The following is a 16,379-nucleotide window of genomic DNA, read 5'->3' as shown; positions in this document are numbered from 1 at the left end:
CAAACCAGATTCATTCTGTATCAAAAAGGTGAGTGCTGAGAGAGATGTTATGTTTAGGGGCCATGAGGTGAAGTGTATGATGGGACTCTTGCGCCAGCTGGACTCATTAGAGGTCACCATGTCTAAGCTGAGAACTATCCCCCGGGCCTGATGAAAAGATTGTCAAAGTATACATTGGATCTCTATTTATATCTGGAAGAAGTCAGAGGGCTGGGGAGTTGAATGCCAGGATACTGGAGATATATCACAATTGGAAAGGAACAACCTAAAATAAACTAAATTTTAAGGATCCTAGGAAGTAGTTTATTAAAATTGTATTCACCACACATAAATGTAATCCTCCAAATACTCTTGGATGGTTATGTTTACATGGTGCCCTATGCAAATGCAGAAAGCTGTAGTAGAAGTGCTGGACCCAGAACCAGGAAAGAAGGGTTCAAATCCCACCTCCAACACCTACTCATCTTGTGATTCTTGGAAAGACATTTAACCTATAGCTCAGTTTCTTTATCTGTAAATTATAGACAATATCAGTAGTATTTACCTCACAGGAACTCTGTAAGGATCAAATCATGTGAGCAAAATATTTTAGAAGTCTTCAAGCAGAATGCAAATATTAATTACACATAAAAAGAACTTCAGTGATTGGAATGTAGGTTAGCAACATCTTCTTTACAAGAGCTGTAAAAGATCTTGGAGAATATCCAGCCCAGCTCCTTCATTTTACACATAAGAAATGGAATCTGGTTAAGTGACTTACCCAAAGTGAAATATTTACTAAGCGGCAAAGCTAGAATTTCAATCCAGGTGACCTGATTTCAAATCCAGCCTATTTTCATCTGTACCTTTTAAATGTAAAAAGCCTCTGGCTTTCATGTTATAGTCAATACATCACAAATATATAGCCCTTTATTCTCTAACGAATTCATTAATGAATTATGTTAATAAATAACAATAAATTCATAGAATCATAGCTTTGGAGCTTGAAAAAAATCTTAGGTCATCCAAACCAACAGCTTCCACTTATATAAAAAATTGAGTCTAAGAGAAGTTAGGTAACTGGTCCAACTCATAAGTTCAAGAAACAGAGATAGAAGCTGAAATCAGGTCCTAAAATGAATAATCACATGAGCAGAGACTCAGAGTTTTCTAAGAATAAATCATCAGAATAAGTGTATAATCTCCCAAGGTAACTACTGCTAAGAATAATACGCTTCTGTTTCTGTAACAAGGCGATGACACATAAGCAGAGCACCTCAGATGGGTTTTCCCCACATGAATAGGGAACCTGCTTCAGAATAGTTCCAAGGACGTAGAAATCCCTGGAGAGAGTGTAGACCATAAATAGACACTGTGTATCTGGTTCCAGTCTTCTAACTACATGGTTAGGAGATGCTTTTAAAAAAATAGCCCTATGGACAGACCTAGGCGTGTCTTTAAAAAGATATGTATCAGCCTTGACCTTGTCTCTTCACCTTACTCCCATCTCCTACTTGGTTTGTGATTGGACTCCACTCAAAGAATCCAGTTAGATACAATGATCCAAGGGAAGAGGCCTTGGGTCCTTCTAATTTTTGTGTTAAAATGGAACTGGACTGAGTCAGTCATTGGCACTTAAAAATGGAGGCAACAGAGCTCATGGTGACACCAGCTGATGATATTAGAGAAGACAATGCCCTTAGGGAAAAGTATAACATGCCTGGCTCTAGGAGAATTAGAATACTCTCCAAATATGTATAACTAATATTAGGAATACTGCTTTCTTAACTCCCTGCCTTCTACAATCCTTTTCCTTGGTCAAGTAGCCCATAGTCACTGGGTTTAGATTCTTCATTTATAAAATGAGAGCATTGAGCTAATCTCTTCCATCTCTAAATCGTGTGATCCCTATGACATTAGCCTCTCTCATACAACAGGTGCCTATAGCCAACACATCAAAGCAGGAAGAAATAGCACTTGTCGTGTTGCTATTTCATATTAGAAAATGCTTGGGTTAATACTTGTGTCTGAGGTAGTTGTCATTTGTTGGTTTTTTGGAGGTTTTTTTGGTTTGGTTTGGTTTGGTTTTTGCAGGGCAATGAGGGTTGTGACTTGCCCAGAGTCATACAGCTAGTAAGTGTCAAGCATTTGAGGCCAGATTTGAACTCAAGTCTTCCTGAATTCAGGGCCAGTGCTCTATCCACTGAACCACCTAGCTGCCCCCATGAGGTAGTTTTTAATGATAAGGGCCGATAAGTTATTCTGCCCCATATCCATTTGTTGGCATCATAATGAGATTCTTCATCCCTTAAAGCAAATCTAATTTTTTCTTTGTGAAGCTATCCCTAATCCCTCAGACTGAAATAATCTCTTCTTCCTTGGATTTTTGAATATGGTCCTTGGAACTCTCTGATGCTTTGCATCATATTTTATCCAGGATTATATTGTTGTTCTCTATTTATAATTTGCATATATCATAACACCTCCTCCTGAGTACGAGTTTTTAACTTGTCCATTAACTTCTGTTTATTTGTGTGTGTGTTTTTAATATTGTGGGAACTGTATTTCAATATAATTTATTTCATTTGTATGCAATGTCTCATGTTTTATGCATTTAAAAAATTCTAAGAAGAGATCCATGGGCTTTACCTGACTACCAAAGGGTTCCAAGACACATGAAATAGGTTAAATAGCCCCTGTCCTAGAGGATAAGATCTATGTAAGCAGAGACTAAATTTAATTGTCTTATCTTCCTCATTGCTTAATAGAGTGGTCACTTAAATGTATTCCAAATAAATGACTAGCAGCCAAAGTTGTGGAAGAGAATGACAGAGAGGTAAGGAGGCCAGTCCTACAAAGAAAGAACATTAAAGAGGTAGGGGAAAGAAGAATTGTCAGTGGTAGATTGAAGTTCTACATCTAGAATAAAAATTTCTTATGGCCAAAAGGTGAAGGGGAGGGAGGAGGGAAACAAAGAAAGAAAAACTAAATAGGCCTCAGCTTTGTGAACAAATCCTCCCCATCTCACCTCACAAAGTGAGGCTGCCTTCAAATAACAGTAATAACTGAAGGAAGGGCATAGGCAAAAGTTAATTCAAGATGTATTTAGCTAGGACACTGTAAAGCTTTCCATGTAAGCCAGTGTATTCTCAATTTAACTGCCACATGTTTACACCTTCCACTATCCTTTCCCAGCCTTCTCCATACAAAGCCACCTACATAGAACTGGTAAATAGAGAAAGAAAAAAATATATATATATATATATTCTTGCATAACACCTGTCTGCCTTTAAAAAGTGAAGACCATATGGTGATTACTATAAAGAACAGGGCAGGTGGGATGGAGAGGAGCTATCTAGCTACAACAAGTTTAGAGGGAGCTGTAGAATGAGAATAACCTCATACAAAGGAACCTGAAAGATGAATGCCACAAAGAAAGAAATGTCTTTGTTAAATTCCTCCTTCTCTTATCTTTCTGAATTTGAACATTTACAGGGTGACCCTAGAGTATGTATCTCCATTTACCCTTTGGACTATTCTCTTAAATACGGTCCTTAACTTTCTTGCACTTTTGACACCACTTTCTGCCTCTCCTATCCCAGGCAATGTATTTATCCAGAGTTCTAATGATGCTTATGGTATTTCCTTAACAGGAACATCCTAATTATAGCCTTCCTGAACTCCCCAACTAAGTAAGCTGGTGCATAAAAACTGTTCAATCCTATTCTCCCTCTCCCTGTCCCTAGACAAGAACAATACCAGAACAAAACAAAAAATAAATGCAAAAAAAAAGTCACGAGCTAATTTTTCTACCTGAATAAATTTACGTGGTCATCTCACCTAATTGCTCCAGTGTGAATGTAGATCAAGTTCACCCAGAAGCAATTAACCCCTTAATTGTTTCAGGGTAAGGGTAAGTGGAAGCCTGAAAATTGAAAAGCTCTCACAGCACAAGGACTAGGGGAAACAAAGCAGCAGCATCTAAAATATAGTCAAGAAACTAAAAAGAAAAAAATGAAAACAAATACAAAAATGCTGCCAGCTGCAGACACAGAATTCTATTCTGCCTGACTAGCTGGATGTCAAATAATCAATGCCTGTCCCAAGCAATGAGCACGAACCACCGCGTGAAGAACTGCATGTTCAAGATTATTAAGACCGCTGAGCGATAATTCACGAAACACTGAGCCTGGAGTTACAGCCTTGCCTCCCTTCACAGTGTTCAGTTCAGTGAAGAGGACAGAGGCTTTGCAATACTGGTTCCTATCTCTACTCTTATCACTCAGGTACCTACTCTGTCAATGCGTGATGGGTAAATACTTCAGGGAAAGGTGAAAAGTCCCATAGTATTCCTAATATGCCAGAACCTTATAAGGATATATGACTACCTAAGAAATGAGCCTTAGCTTTGAAATCTGGAGGCAAAGAAGGGAACATTTTATGATATTTGGCACTTTGAAAACATGTCTTGGCACTTTGCAACATGTTTTGCAAATAAGCATTTCACAAGCTACCTTTTGTTCTAGCTACAGTTTTCTACCAACTCACTATGAATCAGAAAAATCCAACCACAATCACTACATGGAATAAAAGACAGACAGCCAATAAGGGAAGAATCACAAGAGTTGAAAGGGAAGTAATAGTAAAAATGAAAAGCAGTGTGTTCTTACAGAAAGGGGCCCTCCCTTTGAGTCCAGAAGGCCTGGGTTTAAGTCTAGCTGTGTGAACATGGGAAAGTCAAACACTGAAAGTTCCAGATAACTCTATAAGATTTTGAGTAATAGATAAAGGAAGGACATAGGCTTTGGAGTCAGAGGACCGGGGTTCAAATACTACCTTTGATTCTACCTGTGTGAGCCCCTTCAAGGCTTTTAAACTTTTCTGGGATTCATTTTCCTCATCTGTGAAATGAGGGACTTGAACTAGATCGCATCCGGAGTACACTGCAGCACTAAATCTAGGATGTTATGAGTTGCAAGTATATATTAGTGGAAGGAGTTTCCTTACAGATGCTGTTGAAAAGTCCTAAGAAAACAGACTTCCCATTTGCAATCCCTACAAATTGGAGGGGGGTTTGGTCTCTTAAAATGCCATGTCATTGTTTGTTTCTTCTTAATAACAAGATTGCATGTTATACTTGGATTTTTTCCAACCTGGAAGATTTGAAAAATTATTTCTAAACTTACGAAGGGGAAAACAACTTAGGAACATGGAAACATATCAACACATCACATATCACACATATCAACACATCACACAAAGCCAAGTCTTTCTCAAACCCAGAACAACCAGACCTTTCTTTTAAAAAAAAAGGCTAAAGGCTAAAAGAGCTGGAAGCAAGCAGATCACAAACTCTGAGTAGAGGAATTCATAAAAGTCACAAAAATCATTCTATCGATTAGGACAAGTATACTGGACAATGTTTTTAAGCTTGATGTTCTGATACCCCTGAGATGATGACATTTCCAGTGATTAGAAATTCAAACTGAACTGAGTGACCTCCTTCCATAAGACCTAACTCAGCTATATCCACAATCAATTCCCGCTGCTCTGTGGATTAGAAACTTTGGCTGAGAGACCAGAGTTTTATGTTTTGCTTTCATTCTCATTTTCAGTTATAATTACATTGAGATGAATGACTATCCAATAGTAACCTTGGCTTGTGAGGTTCTAGGTCTTACAAAAAATATCTGCCCTTATCTGAAACTGCAATCTGGCTGTGAATTATTATCTCCTCCAAGATTTAAAGAAAGCAAAGAAGGGTCAGAGTAATACAGGTGGAGAAAGAGGAGGAGCAAGGAAGAGGAGAAGGAATTGTTGCTGCTGTTTCTTCAAGCAAGTCCAGTAACATCTCTTAGAACACTAGGTCAGTGAACAGAGTTTTCATGAAATAAGACTTTTTTCAGGAACGAGGGATAAAACAAGATCTTGGGTGGAAACATTGCAGAGAACACAATAGTTCAACCCATATTACCTTCAGAAAAGAAAAGGTAAGCTTCAAGATACCTGGGCATTTTTCCATTTTCCCACTGGGCTAGTCTGCCATTAACTCCTATAGGTTTTTGAAGTTTTCTACAAGATGCAATAAGATAACCAAAATTAATTAATTTTTCCCTCCAAATGGTGAGCATCTTCAAAGCCATAACCAACAGGGAAGATGAAGATTTACCCCAGGGTGCCTACCATGCAGCCACATGGGGGTGGAAAGGATTTCTTTCTCAGGGAATATACTTCTTTCCCTGTAGGTTATGCATCCTCCTCTTGCCACCTGCCATCCTCTTCCCTCACAGTTCTCCTCCCTAAACTCTGGAGGATGAGATGCCTCTTTTCCCAGAGTCCATAATAAAACTGCCCTTTCGGTTGCTACTGTGAACCTCCCAACTCCTTATGCCCCAAGAAAAAAAATCCCCACTTTCTCTGGGAAGCAGCTACTCTTCAACAATTTGATGTCCCCTTGGGAAAAATTCATAGTTAAAGTTCTGGACTATTTCATTATTTGGGGGAAAGTTCAATTCTCTTCTGTTCCTCTACATGCTGTCATCCAGAGACCTGATCATGTCAGTGATGTCAATCTGTTCATTCTGTTTGTGCCAGGTAATACCAGCTGATGATTTATTAGCTGCCAAATTGTCAGTGAGAATGGTTGAATCTCAATTTATCTTAAGTTTGAGTTCCTTGAGGAATTGTCTTACCTGATACTTGCAATACAGATTTTTGTGGTTATACATGATGGCAACATCTAGCCATGGGCATGTAACATTGAAGTGCTCAGCAAAGCAGAGCACACATAAAATATCAGTCCTGTGGAAATGAGAAAAGAACATCAACCTTTGGCTAGTCTGGGATTCCCTAATGAGTAAGAATAGAAATGTGAAATTTGCAATGCCAAGAGATAAATACAATCATATAAATAAGATTAGCAAAGATTTCCCCAAAAAAGTCTCTAAAGATCTACATTAGAAAAGTAACAGCGTATTTGGGGTATACCCCTAAGCTTTGAGTAAAGCAAAAAGGCATTAATGCCATTAAATTCAAATTAAAATTTCTGGGAAACATAAGACATAGTATTTACTATTGTACAATGTGTTTTTGTCCTATCTCAACTCACTTCTAAAGTACCCCCCCATTATTCCCACTCTCTCCCACCACCTTTTTATTTTGGAAGCTTTGGATAATGACATTACCTGTACCCATGCAACAACTGTTCTACAAGATATTGAAAGGATTAGTGATTTTTCCCAAGGTCATACAACCAGTATGTATCAGAAGGGGTACCCAAAGCTATATCTCCCTCTACCAATGCTGATCTGAAATGGTCTATGATTTAGAAAAATCTTACAGAGTTGTCTTGGGCATGTCAAGATTAAATGGCTTGTCATGGGTCACACATCTAATAAGTGATTTCCTTCTTCCAAGTCCAGCACTCCAGCCTTCAAAATCCCTGAGACTTGATGGATTACTAATAGTGAGTTTGGTGTATCACTTGAAAGCTATGGTTTCTTCCTGGGATCATAGATTTATAGCCAGAAGGGACCTTAGGGGGCATCTAGTCCAACCCCTTCATTTTATAGATGATGGAAGAAATTTAATCCCAAGGCTATACAGTGTCTAAATGGCAAAGCCAGGATTTGAACCCAGACCCTCAGACACCAAATTATCTATAGTTCTTTTTATACTGCCTCTACTACAATGGCCTAGAACAATAACTTAATAAATTGACATAAAATTTTTATTACTCTCAGGGACATAGACATTATTTAACCTTCCTCTAGTGATCACTCTCTCTTGCTTATCCTGTATATCCAAACCACAATGGATCCTATGAATTCTGAGTAATATTTTCCAATATGACCCTTCCTGCCACAATACAATTTTCATTCCTTCTCATTTAGACTTTTGTAATAGCCTCCCAAGTTATTCACTCATCATTGTTTTTCCCTCTTCCTACTCATCCTTCCCACTCCTGCCAAATATATGTTTGTTGAGTGACTCTAATCTGATTTTTTAGATGAGGAAAATGCCCCAAAGAAAGTATGTGACTTCGCAAGTCACATCACAGGGCTAGCCATGGCCTTGTGCCCAACTCCAGTAGCTGCTAAATATTAAGACCCACTTCTTTAAGAACAAATATCTTCAATAGCTGCTAGAAATTAAGAAGACTTCCTTCCTCAATCATCCCAAGCTAGAAAACAAAATGAGAAGGTCTTTGCATTCCTCTTTTAGTGAAAGATATGGGGCAGATCCTTGTGGAATAAACTGTTTTAGGCCTGATGCTTACTTCTCATATAACGTGGGTAATTTCTTATTGTAGAATTATTCCATGAGGTATTGTATTCTTTGAGATCTGGAGGACTCAAAGAAACTTGAATCAACTTGACTGAGGACTATTAGCAAAGACATTTTGGTGAATATTTTTTTAAATATATTTTATTTACAATACCTAATTTTTCCCACGAATGGAAAAGTTACATTTTAGATATACATATTTCCCAAAAAATACTACTCTGGTGCTCTACTTCAGTGCCTCAATGACTCTGGTTTTTTAAAGGTCATGGCAACAGAGTACAAATTCTAGTAGATTCAATCCAGCTGGAAAGGCTTTGATTATGGTGCACAACTCACCCAGGTAAGTGCAGAGAGTCTCATCACCAGAAGGTCACCCACTAGGTTATCAATTTCTTTTCCTCCATGAAAACCTATTAAACATAAAAATAATAAAAAGGCCTTCATGGATAGAGCACTGGCCCTGGATTCAGGAGTACCTGAGTTCAAATCCAGCCTCAGACACTTAACACTTACTAGCTGTGTGACCCTGGGCAAGTCACTTAACCCCAATTGCCTCACTAAAAAAATTAAAAATTAAAACGGCCTTCAGTCCTGCAAGGGCCCTTCTCTTCTTTTCCTTAGGGATGGTAGAAAAGTGAACATAGGGAATGAATAATCAAAGAGTTTCAAACTGCCTGAAAATGGCTATTTAATTGATGGCGTCAATGTGTGATGTATCTCCAGCAACAAACAAGTATATATAATAAAAGGAGAAATGAACCACATTCAAATAAATATTCTTACTATAAATGAAACCAGAAAACATAAAGAAGCTTCATCTAAGAAAAAAAAAAGATATCTTAAAGATTCTCCTCAGAGAAGCAAAAAAAAAAAAAGTTCATAACATTAAGAGATTATAGATGGGGGCAGCTAGGTGGCGCAGTGGATAGAGCACCAGCCCTGGAGTCAGGAGTACCTGAGTTCAAATCCAACCTCAGACGCTTAACACTTACTAGCTGTGTGACCCTTGGCAAGTCACTTAACCCCAATTGCCTCACTAAAAAAGAGAGAGAGAGAGAGAGAGAGAGAGAGAGAGAGAGAGAGAGAGAGAGAGAGATTATAGATGAAAACTAGAAGGGGCCTCAGAGGTCATTCCAATCCAACCCCTGCATTTTAAAGTTTACCTTTTGTCATCTCAGTCTCCTCCAGCAAAAGACTACCAGAATCTTCCTGCAATATTGCCTGGACCTCTGCTAATGGATCTGAACCTTCCACCCCCTAGTCTCATACCACAGTAGTGAAGCTCAGAAAGGCTGCTAAAAGTCAAGGTGAGCTGGTGGGGCAACTAAGTGGCACAGTGGATAAAGCACTGGCTCTGGATTCAGTAGGACCTGAGTTCAAATGTGGCCTCAGACACTTGACACTCACTAGCTGTGTGACCCTGGGCAAGTCACTTAACCCTCACTGCCCCACAAAAAGAAATAGAAAAGAAAAAGAAAAAAGAAAAGAAAAATCAAGGTGAGCCAAACAAAATGTCTTCTCCCCCAAAGGAGATATAAAGAAGCAAGGATAAGGACACATCAGGGAATGAAGAAAATATTGTGGCCCCTCAGAAGAAGGGCAAGAAAGTTGGGCTCACAGCAGCAAAGATAGAACCACCAGATAAAAAAGTCATTGTTTGTTTGTTTGTTTTAAATTTTTTTTTAAAGCCATTGTTGCCACTACACCTTGTAAGAAAGCAGTCATGACTCCTGGAAAGAAGGCAACCATGGTCATGGTCAAGAAAGTGTCTGGACAAAGCTGTCATCACACCAAGGAAGAAGGGAGCCACTCAAGCTAAAGCAGTAGTCCCTTGAACAAAGAAGCAAAAAGTAGAAAGCATGTCAAGAAAGAAGTCATTCTGAAGAAAAGGATACTGAGGATAAATAAAATGAAGATGTTGAGGCACCCAAAGCCACAAAAATGGGAGCAGCTCCCATCAAACAAGACTAGGAGGAGAAAGAGGATAAGGAGGAAAATGATAGTGAAGCAGATGAAGAAGATGAGGATGACTCTGAAGAAGAATCTAGGGATAGCATACCTCCCAAAGGGAAGGATGCTTCTGTGAAAGCTGCCTCTGAGAAAACTGGAAAAGCCCAGGAATCAGAAGAGGAGGGGGAGGAAAAAGATGAAGATGAAGAAGAGGAAATGCCTGTGAGGGAAGCACCAGGGAAAAAATAAAAGGAAATGGTAAACAGAAAGACCCTAACACCAAAAAATAAAGCGATTGGAAGCTAACACATCTACAAATGTCAATCACTTCACTGGTAACCTGACGTTCAATGAAACTGCTTCTGAGCTAAAAATTGGCATTATGGACTTCTTTGAACAAAACAAAATAGATATAGATAGATAGATAGACAGACAGACAGACTTTACAAGTTGTGTATATCCACATTAGCATCACCAGGAAGTTTGGCTATCTGGAATTTGAATCTGGTACAGACATGGGAAAAGCTCAGTGACTCCAAAGTCCTAGGGTCTGAAATGAAACTGGAAGAGGCAAAAGTAAACAAAAAAGATGGAGATGCAAGGCCACTCTTCTTCAAGAATCTTTCTTATAAAGTAGCTCAGGAGGAATTCGAGGAAGTGTTACTACTGAGGTTTCACTGTTCTGCAGCAAGGATAGGAGACCCAAAGGAATTGCCCACATTAAATTGAAGAAAGAAGCAGATTGGGACAAGGTCTTGGGAGAGAAAAGGGAAGCTAAAATTGGTAATCAAGGGCTCATTCTGGTAAATTCGGAGGAGAAAACTCAAGGACAAGACAATTCAAGGTGTGGAAAGAATATTTCCCGGGGTAGGAATAATGACTCAAAGACAGTGATGCTGAATAATCACTGACGAGTATCTGCAAGAAGTGTTTGAGTAGGCGACATCGATCAGCTTGTCCCAGAACAACCAAGGCCAATCTAAAGTCAGGCATTCATTAAATTTACCTCTGTGAAAGATGCAAAAAAAGCTTTGAATTCTTGTAACAATATAGAAATTGAAGGCAGAGCATTCAGGCTGGAGCTAAAGGGACAGGAGACAATTAATGCAGCACCCAGGAGCCATTCTTACAAAACTTTGTTTATCAAAAGTCTATCCAAAGACATAACAGGGAAAACATTGAAAGATTCAATTGCCGGCTTTGCTGCTGCCAGGATAGTCAGTGAACAAGGGAGACAGAGTCACTTAAAGGGTTCAGTTTTGTGAGCTTCAACTCAGAAGATTCTGAAGCTGTGAAAGAGGCCATGGAAGATGGGGATACTGATGAAAACAAAGTAAGTCTGGACTATGCTTTGGGGGCCAAGGTAGTAGTCATGGAAGCAGTGGTCATGGAGGCTTTGGTGGCTGAGGAAATGGTGGAACAGACCAAGGGGGATTTTGTATCAGAGTCTGAGAAAACTTCAACAAAGGGGATAAAATTAGATTATTTTAAGGGATTTCCCAGCTCAAATTTATGATCCTGTGTAACATGAACCATAAAGTGGTCATTTGACCAAAAAAGCCCATCTAGTAGTTTAATATATAGTTATAGAGTATCCAGTCTTTGGTATGGGTAAATATGTCCCATCAGAATTGTAAAATGAAAAGGGTTGAGACCTTTTCCCAAAGTCCATAGTCTAAAAGAGCAAAGGAAGCTTTTATCAGACATTTGGATTTATCAGTTAATTCAATGACTGATTATACATCAGATTCCTTGGAGAAATTCATCCCAGAAATGATTCTCTGCAAATTTTCAAGGGCATAATCAAAAACAAAACACCAACAACAAAAAAAACCTCAGTGGTTTAAAATGCCCTTTGACAACCACAAAAGCTATTGATGAATAATTTAAAGAAAATATAGTGGTTCCTTTTTTGTATTTCCTAAGGAAACCGGCAAGTCTATTGTTTGACTTTTAGGCTAAATGCATTAGCTTAATTATGCAAGCCAGAATATGATATTTTGATGCTATTTCCCAGGTTTTTCTATGGTTAATTTAGAGCTATAAAATGAGATAAGTGGTTCTATTCTAGGTTCCTTTTTCTCCTGTAAATAAGAAAATATTAAATATCAAAATTTTCAGGTATTACAGAACAAAGTCAAATTAAATAATAATAATAATCTTGGTGCTTAGAAGGTATATGGGCTCTTGGTAAAAAAAGAAATTATTTTTATTTCTGTTGCCATATCAAAATAGCACTTCTTTCCCAGGAATATGATCCCCAAATTTTGGCATGAACCCATTTTCTTTTTTTTCTTTTTTACTCCATATTCTTGCCATGAGCAATGAACTTATTCTATTTTTCTCCTGTGTCATCACTATAAATATGTGCTGTGTGTTAATTGGAAGCTAATTCATACACTGAAAGATTTGCTCTTTTGAAACTTATTATAGAGAGGCAATTGTGGAATGAAGATACTTATTTAATTAGTGGTTTGCCCCTAAAACAGAAGGGCGTATTTGAGGTGTGAGAGGTAAGAGGAGGAAAAAGAGAGAGAGGCAGACAGAATACAGAACTACTAAAAACTGATATAGCTATAGTCACTGGGTAAGGGGATTTAAGAAGGAGATTTACCTAGTCTCCTCCCAGGCAATTCAGGCAGCAGCATTAGATTATATAGATATTGTATACTGACAGAATACTTTGTTATTCTAAAACTGTCTCTTCCTTTAGTTAGGGGCATTTTATTTTGTTTGTGTATGTGTGCATGTACGTGTGTGTGTGTGTGTGTGTGTCTGTGTCTTTGTGTATCTAAATAAAGTGAAAATGTGTTATTTTTTTGTCTTCTAACTTTTAAATGCTTTTGTATGTCTTAGTAAGCCATTCCCTAAAGCTATGGACCAGCCATAATCCTGTTTATTAAGACTATTTATTATTTCCATTCTGTTGTAGTTCCATGTCTTTCTATTCTATTCAATTCCATTCTATCCTACCATTTCCCATCTCATTAGAAAATAACTGTACAAAGGTCTGCTTTCTTCATAGGCCATGAAGTCAAGATAAGATGCAAAACCTTCTAAGATTTCTCAGACCTGTTGACTATGACTCACTTTGGGTGAATTGTATGATAAAATGCATTCAGGAATCTAGAAAGCATTAATAGAGATTATAAAACATCAGTAAGAACCTGAAGCCTTAAAAACACAGGTGGTGTTTTCATCCATGTTATCAAGAAAAGGAAAGGAAGGGTTTCAGAAAATGTAGATTTAAGACATTAATGGTTGAGAAGATAACATATGAGAATTGTATTTGGACTTCTAGACTATGAGTTAAAAGATCAATGAATGAATTATGTAGTTTTGGCTAGGTATAGAGTATACCTGACAAGAGCTGATGAAAAGAAAAATGAATTCACCTACAGTCTTGAAAATCCAATCAAAAGGGTTTTCAAAAGGATTGTGGGAGTTGAAGGAGAGTGAAAACTGGTTCTACATATCCACCAAGATTGCTGCCATAGGGAGCTACTCAAGAAAGTAAGTCCAGGAACCAGAGAAAGGAAATGTGGCAGACTGACTTTGGTCTCTGAGGGTTGTGGAAGTCTGCTTGACCATGTCTTTCTAGGGTAGTATGATGATATTACCCCTTGCTCAGTTGTTATTTGATCCACAATTAGCAGATTCCTCCCAACACTAAATACATTACAATAATGAATTGACATCTGCTTTAAAATATACAAAGCACTTTACATATTTTCTCATTTATGCCTATGAATTTGAAACTACATGTCTTGTCATTCACATTTTTCAGATTAAGAAAAGATATTTAGGAAGGTTAAGAGACTTGCTCATGGTCATATAGCTAGTAAATAGCTTTCAGAAGTAAAAATCCAACCAAGGTCTTCTGACTCCAAGCTTAGCAATCTATCCACATTACCATCCAACAACTCCTTGTCCATTCCTTGCTTTTTAGGACCATAGCTGGAAGGGACCACAGAGTCCTTCTAGTCTAACTCTCTCATCTTGCAGTTGAGGTAACTGAGACCCAATAAGGCAAAGTCATTTGTTCAAGTTATACAAAAAATTACAAGGAAGAGATAAGATTCAAATCCTAGACTCTAACTCCAAAAACATTTCTGCTTTACCATGGAATCTTCTCTCTATATCTAACTGTTCTCTTATCACCACAGATCAGACAAAATATCTAGTTGCATCTTGCCATTTGGCTCTCCCAGCATTTCCTGTTAATTAGTTTCTATATTTTCGATCTGTCATTTTTCAGTTGTATCTGACTCTTCATAACCCTGTTGGGGTTTTCTTGGCAAAGATACTGCAGTGGTTCGCCATTTCCTCCTCCAGCTCATTTGACAGATGAGGAAACTGAGGCAAAGAGGGTTAAGGGACTTACCCAGGGTCACAAAGCTAATAAGAGTCTAAGGCTAGATTTGAAGAGAGGAAGTTGAGTCTTCCTGACTCCAAGATTAGTACTCTATTCATGCACCACCTGCCCTTTTCTATATTTGCTTGGACAGATTCATTAATGGAGGTAATACAAATTTTGATAAGCTTAACAATACAACTGATATAGGCAGTAAGGGACACAATAATTATTTATCTTTTAAAACAACCCAAGATTAGAATACAGTATGATATAGTGGAAGAGTTCCACAAGTCAGAAGACCTAGTTTATAAATCTCCACTCTGTTAGTATTACTAACCAAACTACTGTTTGATTCTTGGATACAGCATTTCACTTTTCTAGACCTCAGTTTGCACATATGTAAAATGGGAGTGTTGGATTAGACAATTTCTAACTCACCTGCAAGTACTATGGTTCTACTTATATGGTTTTTTGTTTGTTTGTTTGTTTGTATGTATGGGTTTTTTTTTTTTGCTGGGCAATGAGGGTTAAGTGACTTGCCCAAGGTCGCACAGCTACTAAGTATCAAGTGTCTGAGGCCAGATTTGAACTCAGGTCCTCCTGAATCCAAGGTCGGTTCTTTATCCACCATGCCCCCTCTACTTATGTGTTTTAATCCTATAAATACATTTAGAATACAACCTTTTTGTGGAATATCAGAAAACAGGGTGTTGTTCAATAGTGAACCAAAAAATATATAATTGCAGTGGAACTGGTTGAGTGGTAGCTTAGATGTAAGAGTTTAAAGATATCTGATATAGAGTGTCAGATTATTTTCTTCCAATGACTTGGCATCCTCAGCACACAGAATTGTAAAATAAAGTGCCATCTCTTACAATGAAATAGATCTAGGATTGCCTTATAAAAAAAGATGCTATTTTATCTATTACTCATGAAACCACATGTGCATTGCTTTTGTGAAAGGCTTTCTGATGAGAACCACATATTGCAGAATCTAAAACACCACAGCTTAGATTAGTTTGTACCAAGCATAATTTGGGGACATTTCCTACAGAACTGTGACATATATTGCTTAATTCTGAAGGTAAAAGACTTTAAAATGTGCTGCTTATATGAAATGAACTGTCAGAAAATTATAATTTAGTCTAGACTTTCTGCCAATAGAACAAATAAATAGCATTCACTTGGCATTACAGGGGACCAAAAAAGTAATGAGCTATGTTTTCCATATTCTGACATCACCCATAATGGGCGTTGAAGACAATATACAGAAAATGTGAAATCAAACTCTGTTCTCTGTGATTCATTGCAAGATAAATAAATAAAACAGCTATGAGATTAAAATTATATGATCCCAGCAGCTGACATCTTGGATAATGTACACAGATATTCGGGTAAGAGAATTACAAAAACTACAGGCCTTATCTATCATATTTATTTCTTAAATATCTCTAGTTCACAGAAGTTTAATTGAAATACAAGTGCCTGAGATCCTTTCATCCATTTGAGGTCCTAGAGACACTCAGAAAAGAGTTACACTGGCAAATAGTGTGTGAAAAGAAAAGAAAAAAAAGTCAACAGATATTTAATAAGCATTTAAATCTTTATTTCATTTTCATTCAAACTCATGCAACAGAAGGCTTAAAGCCCAAATTGAGTTCTCCAGGGCAGGGCAAAGAGGAACGGGAGAAAAGCAAAACAGGCTCAGGCCAAATGATAGCAAAAGAGACCCATACCCAGAGAAGGGAGGCTATAACCATGCCCACTTGCATAGCCTCCCTTCAGTGTGATGATTCTTTTAGGCCAC

The 16,379-nt window shown here is 37.9% G+C and overlaps 1 pseudogene; it reads left to right on the top strand.

Moving 5' to 3' along the window:
* The first annotated feature begins 7,153 nt into the window (after positions 1 to 7,153).
* On the top strand, positions 7,154 to 11,731 carry LOC122732078 (annotated as a pseudogene).
* The last annotated feature ends 4,648 nt before the right edge of the window (positions 11,732 to 16,379 follow it).

The sequence above is a fragment of the Dromiciops gliroides genome, chromosome 6, assembly GCF_019393635.1.
Source record: "Dromiciops gliroides isolate mDroGli1 chromosome 6, mDroGli1.pri, whole genome shotgun sequence".
In the NCBI taxonomy this organism is placed as follows: domain Eukaryota; kingdom Metazoa; phylum Chordata; class Mammalia; order Microbiotheria; family Microbiotheriidae; genus Dromiciops; species Dromiciops gliroides.
This window is presented reverse-complemented; position numbering and strand designations above follow the sequence as displayed.